Genomic DNA, 6,705 nt, shown 5'->3' with positions numbered 1-6,705 from the left:
GCTTTGGCATGCACAAGATTTAGGGCTAAAAGCCAACTCTTAGTTCAAGGAGGAAAAATGAATTTTTCTTCTTCTTTTTCTCTAGAATCTTGCATTTCTTATAAATGATCTAGCTTTCCCATTAAGCAGTACATATACCAAACATGAACTACCAAGCAATGGAACAAGTAGGCATGAGTTCATTTTTGTGTAGAGAAAATGAGTACAGTAATTTGTAAGAAACAATGTTCATGTCGAAACATCCACAGTTAAAACATCACGACACTTGCATTGTGAAATAAATAAGATAACAATGTGCAACATCTCAGGTAAGCCACTTAGCCTTTCTCAATTAGTAACAACTAATTCAGTATAATCAACTTGCTATATTTTTTTTGTACACCTAAATATAGTTGAGTTAGTCACGTGCAATCCATTATATAATATTGCCAAATTATCAACGACCTTATGCATCAATATTGGCATCACAGAGAGGATTCAGAAAGTACATCGCCTAATATGGAGGAAGTGACCATCACATTGTCTCAATGTGACGAAACAACACCGGTCGTGCTCTGTATGCTAAGCGCCACAATCACCAACCAGACTGAACTTACCAAGTTTGTGTGCAAATAAATCCTTATCTATGTATTTAGAAACAATCTGGAGCAATAAACACAACATTCAGAATATTAATAAGTGGTAAATATGTGTTTTGTTTTCCACACAGAGAATATAGAGAAGGAACAATGTACTACCCTGCAAGAGGTTCCTTTACACTGCTATAAGATAGAAAGGCATGAACTAAATATGTCCAGAGTATTGTTCAGTGACAAATGAAAAATCATCAAGAAAAAACACCTTGCCTTCACCTCCAACCATCACCACGAGTCTGAAGGGCTAAGCTTCTCACGGTGATGGTAAAACGAACATGCTGAAGGACATGTGCCAAATGAAGAAAAATCAGGGATCGAGAACTACAATATGGCAATCGTATGACATAAATTGTATGAATGAACCAAAGACGAAGGGATGATCTTACCGTGGCTAGAGGGTATGGATATAAGATAGTACCATTTGATCAAAACAACCATCCACATAGGCACAGAAGAGTGAGCTTGGAAGATACTGGGAAATAAAATGAGCACTTGCATCACAATCATTGATTAAAAAGGAAAATCTGCAATAGCAAATAACAAAGGAAAATGCAGATTTATATTTAACGCGCAGAGCCCAGGGCATTACCACACAACACAATAATAATACAAAGTCCGAGTTTAGTAAATCTGCACTGCTTCAGCTGTCTGTGTGAAACATTTCATAATATTCTCTATTCTTATGGTACGAATTCCATATGTCTTTCTAGTCATGCTATTATATCGGGCCAAAAGTGTATACGACCATCATATATAACGTCTCTGGACTATCGTCTCTATCTTTGTCTGATTTTCAAGCAAGGAAGCTAAACATGAAACGACATTTGCATTTTAAGCAACCAAGTTAACATTTGCACCGCAAAACAAACATCACCTCAGTACCTTGCTACACAGCAAACAATACCCTTGTACTAATAAGAATGACAGCAGGCAAAGAAGCAACGGTAACCACATAAACAAGGCTATGCAAGCAGAAACATAATCGCCGAGTTGTATTCAGAGGGGTCAAACCTACGTGTAGCACAAGCAAACCCATATCCAAGCAGCAACCACTCGACACGGCAAGGTCCAGCATGAAGATAACCTGCAGGTAACAGAGCAACATACAAACCATGTGAGCAACCATACAACACCGAGAAAAAATTATGATAACGACGAGCACAAGAGCAGAGCCCAAAGGCAGCCCGAAGGCATTAGGGGGAGAACCAAAAGGGGCTAGAAAACAACAAGTATCTCAACATTTGAGACAAAGATAGAGAATATATCATACAGTAAGGTTGCCGATGTCAAGAATCTATGCCATACATTCCGCCTCGGCACTCTAAATGCCAGGAAAATTAGTTATGCCTATAAAAGAAAAGGGAAACTATCAGTATGCCATCAGACTCTAGTTGGGCGACGTCGCTATTCGGCAAAACATCATCCAGAACTAACCTCTAAATTCAAGAGGCACATGAAAACAATAAAGCAAAGATCATCGAAGAACAACTATGTATCCACGATAACCCAAACATCCAACAGTTCAGTGAGATTTTTGATTTACCTTGTACCACTTCTTCTGTGTATCTGATCTAGCAAAATCATCTAAAACCATACCATGTGTAACGGCCTGTATTAATTTAATCATTCAACCAACAGCTAGAGGAGGAAAAAAGATAAAGAATCATATGGCAGACAACGATGAACAAAATCAGATCAACAGTTTTGAGAAAAAAGTACAATTCTATACCGAGGTAAAAGTGCTCAAACTTGTACAGATAATTTGATATGGAGAAATTTATATAAAAAAATATGTGATTGGGCATATATAAAAGAGGTGCCTAAGATGAATATCATAGATGTTCCTGGCAGGTAAATAGCCATAGCAAATTTTCAATGGATCTACGAAAGCATAGGAGCACGACCTGATAACTTGACAAACCAAAGTTTGTAAAGAGGACAGAGATCCTTACTGAATACTTTCCAGGAGATCCTTACTCAAGTCTCACCAAATCAAGCAAAGTACATAAGCATACAAAGAGGAAGAAAAAGCTCCAAAACGAGCTAATTACTAAAAAAATCAGTAGAAGGTCAGGATAAAGCAGAGCCATGGCATTGTTAGGTTCAGGGAGGCATTATATGGACCTGAAATTACACAAGACATGAATGTTGTTTTCAGGAAAATAACATGTACTTCAATACTGCAAATTAACTTCTTGACCAATATTTTTAGAGCAAAAAGGACCAGAAGAGACTAAAATATGCGATAATATATGCAAATATAACCCAAAGAGACACATATTGTGCTTCAGTTTGAAAAATAAAACACATGCCTCACCTTTGTCCTTGAAAACTGAGAAATTTCCATCTCTCCATCGAAACTAAAATACTTGTCTCATCTTACCTCATTCTTATTAGTTAGGCCAGAAAGGTAGAGAAAAGGAGCCAAGTAGTATCAATACCTGGAACGATCAATCAGAATAAGGTATCTCCGAACATTTATATATGCATGTAAAAAAAGCAATATATTGTGCTCTTCTAGGATTGCAGGGTGCCTGGCCTACAGATGAATGATATTTCGATTGTCAGGCTACTTTGCAGGCATATGCTAAGGAAAAAGGAGCGCTTGTCTCCACTGAGTAAAAGAATCTACGCTGGGTACATGTATCCATTGCTTGGTGTAGAAATTGATAGTGCCTGAATACATGTATCCATTGCTTGGTGTAGAAATTGATAGTGCCTCAGTACATGTATCCATTGCTTGGTGTAGAAATTGATAGTGCCTGCTAAGTAACTTCCACTAATGACAGTAAACTCAATACATTTTTAGAATAAAACCAGAGGCAAGTTTAGGCTGGAAGAAAGCTTTCTTTTCAATGAAAAGCCTTTTTAATCTGTAAAACTAACTGAAACTTCTTTTTATTGGTATACTGTGAGGCAAAAGCCCCACATCAAATATTTTATTTCTCAAAGAAAGTATGAACATGAGCATAAGAAAATCTGACGCAACAAACCAACCTATGTAGGCACCTCATAAACTTATTGTGATTGTAACTAAACAAAATGATTGATTAGTAATCCGCTCGGTATAGATCGTGACAACATAAATGCGGCCATTAGCTCGACAGCATAGCAGAGAACCAATAGTAGTAGAGAGTAGTAGTGTGAGTCCAGACACAGACACGTTGAGTACACGTCGAGTTAGTGAGCACTACTAAAGTACTAATGAGCTCTCCACATAGCGCTGCGAGATGACCTCACAATAGGAACCATCCATCAAGAGAAGGCTATACATAACAGATCACCTGCGAAACCAAGACAAGAACAAAGAACACAAAAATCATCATGGTGTACTCGAATAGAATCAACATAGTATACTTTATGCAGACAAATATTGTCTGGACACAAACTGTTTTGGTTTCTTCACCGCCACACCATCTTTGCCACCGCTGCTGGACCTATGACATACCAGCTAGCATATAAATATGAATTTCTAAAGCAATGAGAAACGAACAAATATGGTTTAATATAGGTAGAGCCAGGTGCAGGCCAACAAATCTACCCAGAGCATAATTAAGGGCAGAGGAGAATATAAACATAATAACAAGCAGACATAAACAATGGCTATGAAGGTTCATTTTCATCTTTCACATAACGAAGTAAAATCCACAAGCACGACAACAATCCTATCTTGAAGATGTTATTAACCCGTGTGCATGAATCATTGCTATATAAATGGACTTCCAGATTTGTGGTATAAAATAGAAATAAAGTTCAGAAACATCATTACCCAATAATGTTGAATATGGATTTTCCAATGTAGGCATAAACTTTAAATGCCCATCTAGCTTCAGCCTGCACCACAACAGATGTCAAGACAGAGCAACAAACACCCAAAAAAAGCAATGAACAAGAGAGCTTGATAGATCACAGAACCATACACCACAAAACCATATATATTTTGAAAATAAACTAAATTCTAGACAAACAACGGATTGCAGTATGCGTAAAAACTCTTGTGAGTGAACATGTTGATCGAGTAGAACCAAGTCAGGTCAACGATTAACACCTTCATGGGAGTGCCATAGGACTGAGACAAGCACACATTCAAGCTTTCGCATTCAATTCTATGTTCTACTTATCTCCATTTCACCACAAGCATTACAAAGACCACTTATCCTCCATGTATATAGCGTACCCAGTATACACACGAGACTACATTTAGAGATTTCAACTAAATTCATGTGAATTTGAATTAAGGAATGTGTTTTTCGCGCGAAAGAGAAAAAAGAACCAGACATCCGACAAATTCACCGTCAAGTTCAAATTCGGTTTAGTCATGGTCGTCCTAGTTTTCAGATTAAAACATAGCCGAGCTCTATACGAAGCAAGTGCACACAAATCTCTTTTTACAATAACCTGCTATTTAAAAGCATGAAGATATTCATAGAACAAATCAATTGACAGTTAACAATATATGTATGATATCCACATAAGCAAAGCATGAATTCATCAATTATAAGATTAACTTCCATATAGAAACGGATCTAACGGATCTGCACAAACCAAAACATGATGTTCAGGGGGCTAAATCAAACAAGAGAAGTCTGCTTTCACTTTGGTTCAGGCTATAGGAGAACACATCTGAGAGAGAGAGAGAGAGAGAGGAAGAACCTGAAAATAAGAGGGAGAGGCGGGCTGACATCTTCAGTGACGAAGAAGATGTGGAGGGGTCCCTGGTACTTGCGTTGCTAGCCATCCTCGTTCCGGACGAACCAGCGTCGAGCAGTACTCCTCTAAAGCGCGTCTCCTGTGCCTGCCCCTTCGTACGCCCTCCCATCCCTGACCGGCGAGGCGGCGCTGCTCCCGCGATGGCGATCTACATCGAGCTCCACCTCCTCATCCATGGTTTGATGCTTCCTTTTGCCTCTCCCTGCTCCAGCCATGGAGCAAACCAATAGAGAAGGGATGGGGGAGAGATGGAGGCATGGATTGGGGAGAGATGGATGCAGGGATTGGGGACAGAAGATGGCACGAGATTGGCTGCGGGAATAGGCAGGGGGCACGTGAGGGGAGTGGCGGCTAGGGTTTCTACCGCTGCTCCTTTTATACCTAGCTGTAAAAATTGGATAGCTGAGATCTTTGCTGGGATGATCCGACGACCCACAAGCCTTAACCGCTGTGAGGCCCCCTATGGGGGGCATCATATATACCTTCAGACTAGATGACCGGTTGCGCTATCGCGCAAATGGCGGAATTAGGTCAGGATTAAAATCATAAGTTTTAGTTTATTTTAATATTAAGAATTAGCCCAAAAAAATCACTGGTTTAGTATATCACATAAACACTATTCCATCGATGTGTTGCACGAACATATGACAATTTATTACGGTATCACACTATTTTTCTCAGCTATTATGCTTTTGTATAAGCTGCTCCACCATATTATGGTTATTGTACCAAAAAAGGTAGCATCACAAAAGAAGCATAAAAGGATAATTACTATTGCAAGAAGCCGGTTTGAGATTTTAAGCCTCTTAACCGATACCACGGGAACCAAAACTATTATAAATGTTTGCCTCACATAAACAATTTGCATCACTATTCTCACCTGATACCCCTCACCTCCATCCCGATTTGCGTTAAAACGGTTGTTCCTCTTAACCTATCTCTCGACCACCTCCCTCCATTCTCTCCACCCATCCACGACATCCGTTGCTCACCACAAGGCTTACCTAACACTTGATAGAGGACAAACCATATTGAACATTTAAGAATCTTAAGATAGCAGTAGGAAATTTTAAAGAAATGTATTTCAGATCATCCTCTTCGAGGAGCCGCTTGACACGAGGGCGGCGACGCATCAGGCGGTGGTCAGTCGTTCCATGAAGGCACGCAGCTACACGGAGATGTTGTGGAGGGAGACGCCATGGTGGCGACATGCAGGAGGATGGCAAAGCTTCTAAAGTCAATGGTGAATGCAAATATAAATTTCTTCTATAACTAAAGCTGATGTTTGTTTACTTCAAGTTTCCTCACTTTCAAAGCCGAGGCGATGGCATCGGCAGCGTATCCCGCGCACTTTCGAACG

At 39.6% G+C, this 6,705-nt stretch overlaps 1 long non-coding RNA gene across 7 annotated transcripts; it reads right to left on the bottom strand.

The window, feature by feature from the left end:
* Nucleotides 1–649: 649 nt before the first annotated feature.
* LOC124660307 lies at nucleotides 650–5,675 on the bottom strand. 7 transcript variants are annotated; one of them, XR_006989842.1, is made up of 7 exons: nucleotides 5,289–5,675; nucleotides 4,405–4,469; nucleotides 4,025–4,072; nucleotides 1,906–3,919; nucleotides 1,651–1,719; nucleotides 1,022–1,107; nucleotides 650–913 (listed from the first exon to the last, which is right to left on the bottom strand). It is a non-coding gene; the product is annotated as an uncharacterized LOC124660307 (long non-coding RNA). The 7 variants fall into 7 exon arrangements; XR_006989839.1 differs by having other exon boundaries at nucleotides 1,906–4,072; XR_006989837.1 differs by having other exon boundaries at nucleotides 1,906–1,982; nucleotides 2,179–5,675.
* Nucleotides 5,676–6,705: the final 1,030 nt, after the last annotated feature.

This window comes from Lolium rigidum, chromosome 6 (genome assembly GCF_022539505.1).
Source record: "Lolium rigidum isolate FL_2022 chromosome 6, APGP_CSIRO_Lrig_0.1, whole genome shotgun sequence".
NCBI lineage: Eukaryota > Viridiplantae > Streptophyta > Magnoliopsida > Poales > Poaceae > Lolium > Lolium rigidum.
This window is presented reverse-complemented; position numbering and strand designations above follow the sequence as displayed.